The sequence below is a fragment of the Protopterus annectens genome, chromosome 13.part0 (assembly GCF_019279795.1).
Source record: "Protopterus annectens isolate FY-2018-M chromosome 13.part0, PAN1.0, whole genome shotgun sequence".
Classification (NCBI taxonomy): Eukaryota; Metazoa; Chordata; order Ceratodontiformes; family Protopteridae; genus Protopterus; species Protopterus annectens.
In genome coordinates this window covers 1,156,406,286-1,156,418,433 of record NC_056747.1, presented here as the reverse complement: position 1 = coordinate 1,156,418,433, position 12,148 = coordinate 1,156,406,286, and the positions used below count along the sequence as shown (strand labels likewise).

The 12,148-nt window shown below is 37.0% G+C and overlaps 1 protein-coding gene and 1 non-coding gene across 2 annotated transcripts in view; both read left to right on the top strand.

The window, feature by feature from the left end:
• The window catches only part of RETSAT (retinol saturase), a 549,255-nt gene that overhangs the window by 75,818 nt on the left and 461,289 nt on the right, over positions 1-12,148 (top strand). The gene's annotated exons all lie outside the window — the stretch shown is intronic.
• On the top strand, positions 2,380-2,539 carry LOC122788433. The gene has a single exon (XR_006362660.1). It is a non-coding gene; the product is annotated as a U1 spliceosomal RNA (small nuclear RNA).

The following is a 12,148-nucleotide window of genomic DNA, read 5'->3' as shown; positions in this document are numbered from 1 at the left end:
AATCCAGAAATTTAATTTTCAGTAACTGTGAATGGAATAGTTGAAAAGCCTGAAAGGTACTGTGTGCTACATTACTGTAAATTCTTGAAGCGAAGAAAGTAAAAAGTAGTGTCAGTAAGAGACAACATCAACAATTATTGTGCGCTTAGAAAGAACTTGTTACTTATTCACCATTTTTCTTCAGAAGGGCACAAGAGAGACTGTAGGTGCTGAGATAAGTAAGTAGACAAAAAGGTGTGCATGCATTAGTTATGTGATTCTTTAATAAGAGATGGACTGGTTTGGGGTTTAATAAACAATGTTGTCTTAATAAGAGCTGTGTTCATGCAGAGCAAGTGAAAAGGCACAAATATTGAAAGGATTTTGGGTGATAAAATGAATGGTCCAATATTTTACATTCTTGTCAATCAGAAATCACAAACCAGGAAATAACAATGAATTAATAGTGCTTTTTAGGTCAGGATTTTCCCAGCTCTGCCATTCATTTCATTTAGAGTCTGATTTAAGTGGCTTCAGGGTGTTTGGTACCCCCAACCTCTGAACCCTCATTGACCCCCAGAGGAGGAAATAAACCAATGGAACAACCAGAAGTGGAAAGCACAGATGAAATGAATGGACAGTGTACAGTCAATATAAAGCCCTGAATACTCACGGACATCAAACTTAATGTTTGAAAAAAAAATTGCCTTTTGTGCAAGGGAAATGCCCAGATATTGTTAATTTGTTGTTCTTCCTTGAAAATGTCTGTATTTTGAATCTTGCATGCCTTTTCTTGATAGTAGAATGTTGATGTATATTTCTCATCGAGGAAACCCAGCATATACTGGCCTCCCTTTATCAATGTGCTTTACTTTTTAAATTAAATTAGGTCTATCCTCACAGCAGAAGCTAAGCCCAATTTTTAGTCTTTCTTCAGTGTATTAAAAGCATTAAGTGGGGTTATGTTAGCAGACAAGGCAGGGAATCTGGCTACAATGAGTACCAGGAGGTATATTGGTAGAATGACCCAGTGATTCACTAATGTAAATTTAGACAGAATGATGGAACCTAATGATATCGGTAGAACTTGCAAAATAATCCAAAACAAAATGGTCAACCATGCAATAACAACACGAAAAAAGAAATACAAAAAAGTACAAGAAAAACAGATAAGACCATTTCCTTTGATTTAATAAATGCACATTTATACATTATAAAAGCACGTTTAGATTTATGTTTTTTAAAACTTGCAAAAGTGATTAATGTATTGATAGGTCAAAAATAAGGAAATTATCTCTGATGTGTTTGAATTTTTTTCAATTAAACATACTTGACATGTTGTACTTTCAGTATCCCTAAGATAAGTTCTGCAGAAACTTAGGGATCCTCCTTTATCGTATAGATTCTGCTGAGATTCAAAGACCGAACCCCTTGAAGCTTTTTTTTTTTTTTTTTTTTTTTTTTTAAACCTGTAGTTTTGAACATTCCCTGCCTCTTACAAGATAGAATGAACATGGATAAGAGACACTCCAGATGTAGTCTTGTTATATGCAGGTATCCCTCAAGAAGAAGAATTTAACATATTTAGAATTACTTAGAGCCAAACTGACTTATGGTTATAATGCAGTTTTATTGGACACAGTCTGAAGAACGAGAATCCAATCACAACCCATCGAGAACTTGTTGATTTATGGCTGATACATTGACAACTTCTTTATCTCATGAGGAGAGAGCTTCAACAAGGTCAGATTTTTTTGTGACCATGTTAGTGGATTCTCTAATTTTTTTGAGATTTAAGATGCAACAGAGCTTGTGTCAGAAGAACGTCATAGACATTACTATGTTTCAAAGTACTGATGGCAGCAGGATTCTTTAAGATATTTTTAGGAAGGATGTGTATAACAATAATTATTTGAATTATTCCAGCAATTCCAAACAAGTCAAACATAATGTTGTTTAAGGACAGTCTGCTTGATGTAGCACACTAACTACCTTTTTTTTTTTTTCATGAGAGGGTCATTCGCCAGAACATTGTAGAAGAAGCCTTCAGTGCTATTCTGGCGGACACACAAATTTGCTCCCACTTTGTCTGTTTGTACTACATAGGACACTGGCCAAAATATAGACATTTGGCAATATCCATGGTAGGGTAGAAGGGTTCCTCTCCAACAAGCTGTGTTTGAATAGAGGAACCAGCCAGGAGGTGTCACATTCAAGGGTATAACTGGTATGATACTCAGAACAGTTAGTTTTGTTTGCAGGTTGTACTTGATAAATCCAGAAAAGGACATTTTGGTGGTGCAAAATATTTTGATTTCAGGTCTTTTCCAGATATAACATTAATGAATTATAAATGAATATAAAACAAAAGTGTATTTACCTGGGGAGGAGGATACCACAGTCTTTACCTGGGGAGACGGATACCACAATCAGGAAGGTGGTTGTTCCCAGTGTTAGGTTCTTCATTGCACACTTTGATGGGGTTGATCCTTGTGATTTCCCTATATGTGTGAAACTCAACTGCATAATTTATGGTAGTGGAGGACTGCATAAACTTATATAAGGGGGAGGGTTGACATAATGGTTAAGGTGTTTACTTCACACACACAAGGTACAGGGCTTGACTCTCACCTTTGGGAAATTGGCTATGCTTAAAATGTCTCAGAAGGGCAGCTAACCTAGAATTTACCTATAAACCTAATAGCCAGTAAATTATTTACCCACACACAAATTGGTTCAGCATTACCCATATGTACAGGGACACAAGATGAAGTACCTAGAAGGATGGATTAAAAAGCATTCTGTTATGGCAACTAAGGATGTGTGGAAAGAGACTAAACAGAAGATAATACAAAAACTGAAAAACTGGAGACTGTTGATTATAGACATGGATAATAAGAAACAAGCAGTGAAAATAGCCCTTTAGTTTTATATGTAGTCCAAACATATTTTTATCATCTAGAGAAATTGTGGCAATGATACCTAACCAGGTATATGCAGCAACTAGAGTGACCTCAGAGGTTTCTTATAAAAAGAATACAAGGCATAATGAACCTGCCTTATGCAGAGCGCCTTAAAGCCCTTTCGCTCTAAGTCTCTATATTGCTGAGGGGTGATCTATGCTTGGATTAAAAGGCATCCACAAATCCCACACTTATGAATCTCCTACATATTTGTAAGTCAAAGAGTACCAGAAATGTAAGGTTTGGGGACCTGAAGTTTGTGATTTAAACAGAACATGCTGGAGAGGCATATATATATATGTGTCCCAGGGACTGCCTGTCCCATGGAATAGGCCTCCTATCTATGTGAAGCCGAGTTTATCTATTACTCAGTTTTAAGTGCAACCTAGACCAGTGGATGGAGAATAGGAAATTTACACCAGGCCTGGCACCCATGTCTCTTATGGACAGTGGTAGCATATAATGTCTGGCCCTCAATGTCCTATGTCCTATACGGGACATTATTATTCTTTCATGAAAACTTGGCCAGGCTTATAAAGGCCCCCCCCATGTCATTGTTAGCTAGTAACAGTCTGTGAATAATTAACAAAGAGGCAAAGGAATTTATTTGGAAGGGGATGAGGACAAGATTTAAATGGGATAAGTTGATCTCCCCCATAGAACAGGCTGGTTTATAACTGCATAATTTAAATGGACACTTTAGAGTTACACATTTAAGGCTCAGATATGTAATTTAAGCAGAAGGTTATAAATTAAATTGGAAAAGGATGATGAAGAAACAGTTGTGGGTTTAAGATATAAGCAGAGAGTAGGACTTGGAATGCAGATCCTTAAGGAAAATAACCGTACAGAATATTATATTCATAAAGTTGCAAAAAGTATTCTAAGAGCTAAGCCAACATGGGAATGAAAAAAAATCTTTTGAAAATAGAGATAACTGCAAGTAGGATATAGTATACAGGCAAGCAGGAGCAGGAACTTGCTGGGAAGAACTGGCAAAAGAGCCAAGGTATTGGGAGCAAATGACTGGATGGGGAAAGATATGCAGCCACGCAGAAGTTTGGGCTGTAAGTTTGAGACTGTCTTCCCTACTTAGGATTCCCCTATCCTTTCTTTTTGCCTATACTGTGATATCAATCCTAAGTGAAAGACCAGGTGTGGTAAAGTTTTTAGTTGAGTTTAGAACAGAAGCTGCTGTTGCAAAAAGTATAATTAATAGGCATAGAAAATATTGCTGGATAACTATAAGGATCAGTCAGAGGAGTTTCAAAATGATTGGGGAGAGAGACTGAAAGGGCAATTTACAAAAGAACAATGGAAGGAAATCTGTATGGCTACCAAGTATGTGACCAAACTCCTGAAGGTTTAGTATTTTTACTTGGAAGTATTTGCTTAGGCATTTTTATACCCTAAGCAGACTTCAGAGATTTTTTGTCAGGTAGATAACAAATGCTATAGCTGTGATAGAAAAGACAGAGGTAACTAGGAACACATTTTTTTTTCTGGGGGGGTGTAACAAGTTGGCAGATTTAAAAAAAATCCTCTTGGAGTATTCTTTCAGAAATGCTGGGAGAGTAACTGTTTATAATCAAAGAAATGATTCTTTTCATCTGGGATATAGGGTCTGAATATCCTGTTGAAGTAAAGCCTTAGTAAGTTTACTGTTGTTGGCTACCAAAAAAGCAATTACTAGAAAAAAGAAATCAAAATCTAAACAGTCTGTAAATGAGAATGTTGTAAAGGAGATACAAGGTCTAGTGGTGGGATCTTTAGAAAAGGGAAGGAGCAAATTATATAGAAATGATATTTTGGGAATAATACATGCAGAGTAATGTTCAAAAGGAAGAATAAAGTTTAAGGAAAGGCATTAATTGAGCAATTTATATAATGATCGCATGAATATTTTTTTAAAATTCAAGAAAACATTTATGCAATGTATAATACACAAATATGACAAATGTTAATTTTTGTTTTCTTTTCAATTAATGTATGTATGCCTGTTAGTGAAAATGTAATAAAGGTTATTAAAAACATATGGATATGGTATGAATATCCTCCAAGTCTTGGCTGTTAAATTCATAAAAGGTTAAAATATTGTAATGAAAAAAAAATGGAATATTAAGGGGACTGGCTTGTAAACAAAACAGCTAGAAACTAGACTGGCTGTTTAGAGGGAAATAAAATGGGGGAGGCATACAAGGGCACTAATAAACGTAGAAGGGGCACACCCTTGTAGGTGTTGTGAACAGTGCAACATTGTCATAAATAGTTAATGTACAGTGGACCCCGTTTCATTATGGGTCACTAAAGATACACATGTGCTTCATGCAGCATTTATTTAGCACAATGCAGTGTGTGTCCTTGTTTTGGTATTGGAAAAATAGCTCACACATTGAGGATACAGATGTTTTGGTCATGTCAGGCCAGTTAAAGTATAAAATATGCCTTACACTGACAGTCAGATTTATGCAAAGTTTGCAAGGTTTAAATGTTATGTATTGGGGAGTAGCAGTTGACCTTAGTGGTGGCTTTCCTGACATTATTGTAGAACAGTCTCAAGCTTTTGCCTTCAGGATGCCTCTTATGCCAAGCACCTTCTTTCTCCTTTTGACCTCTCAGTAGTGGGGTATAGCTTTCCCCTTTTGCCCTGTACTGTCCAGCTAGGCCTTTCAGTGTTGGTTGTTGTATGCCCCAACTAACCACATTGAGTCTTCTGGAATTCATCCCTTTATCATCATCCCCTTGATTCCAGAAACTCCTCTCCTAGTCATAGAGGGAATCCCCAAAATTATCTGGTTTTAAAAGTTCTCCTCAAAACCTAATGGTTTGACATTGCTTTTAGTCTCGACAATTCTTATTTTTATTAATTTCATTTGACTATAGTTTTCAGTTTTCAGTTCAGATTTTGTATTCTTTTGGCTTTACTTTTCCCATCACGCATTGCTTTGTTTTATCAGTTTTGCTTTATATAGCATTTTGCATAACACTTACCTTTGCATTGGTTAAGTATTATCCTTACTTGTTAGCCAGTCTTAGCATTTTTTAACTAATTGTGCATTATAAATATGTATTTTTGTGTTGTTTTATTGCTGTGGTGTTTTACTATTCAAACTATTGTTGTAATATTATATATTTGTAATGTTTTAGTGCTTGGGAAACAAGCACCTAAGTAAACTTGAACTTGGAGTCAAATGGGCTATACATTTTAATGCTCTGGAGTACCCATGACTCATTGATTAACGTTTAAGTTTATGTTGAAGGGTATAATGCTAAAAACGTTGATAAATGAGAATGTGATCTAAACTGATACAATTGTAAAACCATGACTACTGAGACAAACTAGTAAGTGTCATTTTCAGTGTGCTCAACAGCCTGTGAAATGTTAATTCATGTCATTTGATTATTTTCTGTGGTAATCAGCAGTCATGTTTTATTCATTTTTTGTTGACATTACATTTACTTTGTGAGCAAAACAGCTCGTGTAATAAATATTTGTATTATTTTGTTCTGCTCTGATGTGTATTTTATTGTTTTCTTGTTCGACATTGTTTTCTCCTCAAGTGGCTATTACTACAGTTGCCTTGAGCTGCAACGTGTGAGAAAATGACTAAAAGTCAATATTACACTTTGCTTACACTTGAAGAAATGGTCACAGCAGTCCATAATGCTAAGTTATTTTTATTGCTAGATACAAGCCATTTTGAAGAAAAGACAGCAATGAGGCAGATGCGTATAAAAGCAAAACTACAGATATTTTAAGAGGCTTAAGTCATTTTTTGTAGCGTCCATTTCCTTGTGCTGATGCTTGCATCACTTTAATGCTATATAAAGAACATTCCTCGGAGTGTCACAGAGGTTTTGCTGCTTCATGAGTGCAAGGGTCGACCTGCTTTTTGTTACAACTGCCAGAAAGGCAAGACTGTGACTGTGGTTTATACTGGATTGTGAAGGCTTTTTGTCCAGCCTGTTACATTCTTCTTTGGTGCACAGTGACATGAAGACAATGTGCTCACAGACTAATGTAATTGTGTGCCCTTACAGAAGGGGTGATGAAGTGCAGTTTGTTTCACATTGCCAGAGGGTACTTTACTCTTCAGAATCGGACACTGAAGCTGCTTTGTTGGAAGGGTGTTAAAAAGAGGTACACTATTCCTTTTTTAAAATAAATATACCACTGCATACTTCATTTTGTGTGTGTGTGTGTATGTATGTATGTATATATATGTATATATATATATATATATATATATATATATATATATATATATAAAATTTGTTTGAACTGTACTTTGATCAGCATTATGCATGTCATTACATTAGTATGTATGCACTGAGAATTAATTGTGGTGCATGTAAAACTTAAAAAAAAGCATAATTTTTGTGGGAAAGTCTCGCATAATTTTTTGGGGAAAGTTCTACACCCCCCACCCCTGCAGGGGTCTCAACCCCCCACCCTGCTAATTATATATTCTATCTCCAAGGTCACACATTCCACAGGGAAAAGAATATACCCATGGATGGTTAGTCTGACATGCTTATTGACCATCTGGTTAGTCGACCAAATTGGGTCAATTTAACAGATGTTGACTCAAGTATGGTGTGACCAAATTTGACAGAACAATAAAAAACAGTTTCTCCAAACAGCATGCATTGAAGAAGGGTATTAATATCAAGTAAATGGTGTGGTCTAGGAAGATTTGCTATGATCTGCTACAAAAATATTGAAACACAAAATCTTGAAAAGTAAATATCAAATGTCAGTAAGAAATTCAAATAGGAAAAGCGGCAAACACCCCAAGCAGGGTATGAATAGAGAAGAATGGAATATAAAAAAAATATTGAAATGTCCTATCACTGTTAACCCAGGAACGAATGCTGCTGTGGATCTTGCAGTGGCGTGGATCCAGGAACAAGGATCTTGCAGTGGCGTGGATCCAGGAACAAGAATCTTGCAGTGGCATGGATCCAGGAACAAGGATCTTGCAGTGGTGTGGATCCAGGAACAAGGATCTTGCAGTGGTGTGGATCCAGGAACAAGGATCTTGCAGTGGTGTGGATCCAGCAACAAGGATCTTGCAGTGTTGTGGATCCAGGAACAAGGATATTGGCAGCGGTGTTTATCCATGAACAAGTGAAAGCAAGTGTGGGAGTTCAAAACTACGTTCTTCAGCATTTTGCTCAAGATTTTGTGTTTCAACATTTTTATAGTAAACCATTTGTAATCATTGCTGCCACTCTCCCTGTATGCACAAAATATTTACAAATCTCCTATTTTCAGGGCATCATGAGAAATATGTAAACTACCTTTAAAAAAATAGATGTAAATTGTTTTAAACACAGTGGCTCAAAATACACAGTGACGCACAAGTCTGCTGTAATGTGGCCAAAATATTCATGACTCCCCTAGATTTTAAAACAGCTTCATTTTATTGCAGCTTGTCAGCATTTCTCAAGAAGAAGCTGGCTTCTGTTGTAACACCTCCAATGCTTTTCTTCATTTAATTTTAATGCACAAGTAAGCAACTTCTTAGTATTCTTTCATTTCTCTGCTGCCTAACAACCGTTGGCCCTCCCATGACTAATTTCCTCATTCATTCATACCTTCCATGGGGCAAGAGGTGATTAGCTTATTTTTCCCTATCACAGGATGCTAGCTGGCAATTGGAGATTGTCATCCTGGCAGCCATCATCTGTGTTTTTGTTAGGCACTTCCCCTGATCCTCACAGTGGCCACTGTATTAGCCTCCATAAATGGACAGTATTGTGCATGCCGAGCTACAGCATACTGTAATTGGTATGCTTGCCTTTCATCGTGGTTGAATGCTGCTGACATTGTACCATCATACTGCTGTACACTCAGCCTCAGTAGAGCAATGGGCCTGACTATTCCCTCGACCCAGCATAAACAAGCCAGCATCATCTGCTCACTGCTGTCCTCCCCGGCCTGGCACCTTCAGCACTGAGCTTCCTGTGAGGCTGATGTCATCTGTACGAGGCGCACTGATAAGTATTTGCACCTGTCTAGCTCATCAGTTTGATGCTTGTCCCATTGTTAAGGCATTGTTTGTTCACTGGTTTTGATATCTCATCACCACATTATTTGTTTTGTCACACTTCATTGGATTACTTCTTTTATTTCCCCACAACAGTGCAGGAAATTTCAGTTCTCCTCCTCTTTGATTAATTACTTCATATATATGTACAGATCCCTAACTATTTCTTAACTTTTAATTTGGATTTTGCATTTGAAACTTCTACAGCTAATTGCATATGTGATTATTTTATTTATTTTTCTTTGTGATTCTTTGGAAACCAAAGAATTTTGGTTAGAATTCAAACAGAAATTTGCTGGTAGTTACTATCGAACCATAAACTAGTGACCTAACCACCTGAAAGTCTGTCTTTTCTCATTGCATACAATGAACTGTGTACATTTGTCTCACGAGCAAGGTACTTTGTAAAATTATCAGTAATTTTTCTTTCATATACTCAGTGGATGTTTTTGTCAGTTTTGTTTTCCTAGCTAGCAGGTAAGTATGGCATGAAGAGTATTGGATATATTGTTTTATTTGCCAGAATTTCTCCATTAATTTTAAAGTTGCAGAAGCTAATCCGTAGCCTAAGAGAAATTGTGACATATGTGGCATCAAGGCTTTGTGTTTACAATCCACTGATGGCTCTCAATCTGTTACTTCAAGACATCTGCACAAAGGCCAACATAATGCGGGGACAGTTGCAGGAATAGGGACATATCTGACATGCATGTCTCATAGAAATGTGGTAGAAGTACATGCTCTGAAGGATTTGAAGCATGACACTCCAAACATACCTTTCAACTTCTTAGAGCAAGAAATCTGGACAACACCATAAATAATGGGGGACAAAGACCCAGAAATAGGGACAGATTTTAATATTGAAGCAGGAGCAAGAAAAAACTTGGCTGGGAAGACCCCTGGGCAAAAGAGCCAAGGTATTGGGAGCAAATGACTGGATGGGAAAGATATGCAGCCACAGAAGTTTGGGCTGTAAGTTTGAGACTGTCTTCCTACTTAGGATTCCTATCTTTCTTTTTGCCTATACTGTGATATCAATCCTAAGTGAAAGACCAGGTGTGGTAAAGTTTTTAGTTGAGTTTAGAACAGAAGCTGCTGTTGCAAAAGTATAATTAATAGGCATAGAAAATATTGCTGGATAACTATAAGGATCAGTCAGAGGAGTTTCAAAATGATTGGAGAGAGACTGAAAGGGCAATTTACAAAAGAACAATGGAAGGAAATCTGTATGGCTACCAAGTATGTGACCAAACTCCTGAAGGTTTAGTATTTTTACTTGATTTTGCTTAGGCATTTTATACCCTAAGCAGACTTCAGAGATTTTTGTCAGGTAGATAACAAATGCTATAGCTGTGATAGAAAGACAGAGGTAACTAGGAACACATTTTTTCTGGGGTGTAACAAGTTGGCAGATTTAAAATCCTCTTGGAGTATTCTTTCAGAAATGCTGGGAGAGTAACTGTTTATAATCAAAGAAATGATTCTTTTCATCTGGGATATAGGGTCTGAATATCCTGTTGAAGTAAAGCCTTAGTAAGTTTACTGTTGTTGGCTACCAAAAGCAATTACTAGAAAAAAGAAATCAAAATCTAAACAGTCTGTAAATGAGAATGTTGTAAAGGAGATACAAGGTCTAGTGGTGGGATCTTTAGAAAAGGGAAGGAGCAAATTATATAGAAATGATATTTTGGGAATAATACATGCAGAGTAATGTTCAAAAGGAAGAATAAAGTTTAAGGAAAGGCATTAATTGAGCAATTTATATAATGATCGCATGAATATTTTTTTAAAATTCAAGAAAACATTTATGCAATGTATAATACACAAATATGACAAATGTTAATTTTTGTTTTCTTTTCAATTAATGTATGTATGCCTGTTAGTGAAAATGTAATAAAGGTTATTAAAAACATATGGATATGGTATGAATATCCTCCAAGTCTTGGCTGTTAAATTCATAAAAGGTTAAAATATGAAAAAAAAAATGGAATATTAAGGGGACTGGCTTGTAAACAAAACAGCTAGAAACTAGACTGGCTGTTTAGAGGGAAATAAAATGGGGGAGGCATACAAGGGCAAAAGAGAAGGGCACACCCTTGTAGGTGTTGTGAACAGTGCAACATTGTCATAAATAGTTAATGTACAGTGGACCCCGTTTCATTATGGGTCACTAAAGATACACATGTGCTTCATGCAGCATTTATTTAGCACAATGCAGTGTGTGTCCTTGTTTTGGTATTGGAAAAATAGCTCACACATTGAGGATACAGATGTTTTGGTCATGTCAGGCCAGTTAAAGTATAAAATATGCCTTACACTGACAGTCAGATTTATGCAAAGGTTTAAATGTTATGTAGGGAGTAGCAGTTGACCTTAGTGGTGGCTTTCCTGACATTATTGTAGAACAGTCTCAAGCTTTTGCCTTCAGGATGCCTCTTATGCCAAGCACCTTCTTTCTTTTGACCTCTCAGTAGTGGGGTATAGCTTTCCCCTTTTGCCCTGTACTGTCCAGCTAGGCCTTTCAGTGTTGGTTGTTGTATGCCCCAACTAACCACATTGAGTCTTCTGGAATTCATCCCTTTATCATCCCCTTGATTCCAGAAACTCCTCTCCTAGTCATAGAGGGAATCCCCAAAATTATCTGGTTTTAAAAGTTCTCCTCAAAACCTAATGGTTTGACATTGCTTTTAGTCTCGACAATTCTTATTTTTATTAATTTCATTTGACTATTTTTCCTATCACAGGATGCTAGCTGGCAATTGGAGATTGTCATCCTGGCAGCCATCATCTGTGTTTTGTTAGGCACTTCCCCTGATCCTCACAGTGGCCACTGTATTAGCCTCCATAAATGGACAGTATTGTGCATGCCGAGCTACAGCATACTGTAATTGGTATGCTTGCCTTTCATCGTGGTTGAATGCTGCTGACATTGTACCATCATACTGCTGTACACTCAGCCTCAGTAGAGCAATGGGCCTGACTATTCCCTCGACCCAGCATAAACAAGCCAGCATCATCTGCTCACTGCTGTCCTCCCCGGCCTGGCACCTTCAGCACTGAGCTTCCTGTGAGGCTGATGTCATCTGTACGAGGCGCACTGATAAGTATTTGCACCTGTCTAGCTCATCAGTTTGATGCTTGTCCCATTGTTAA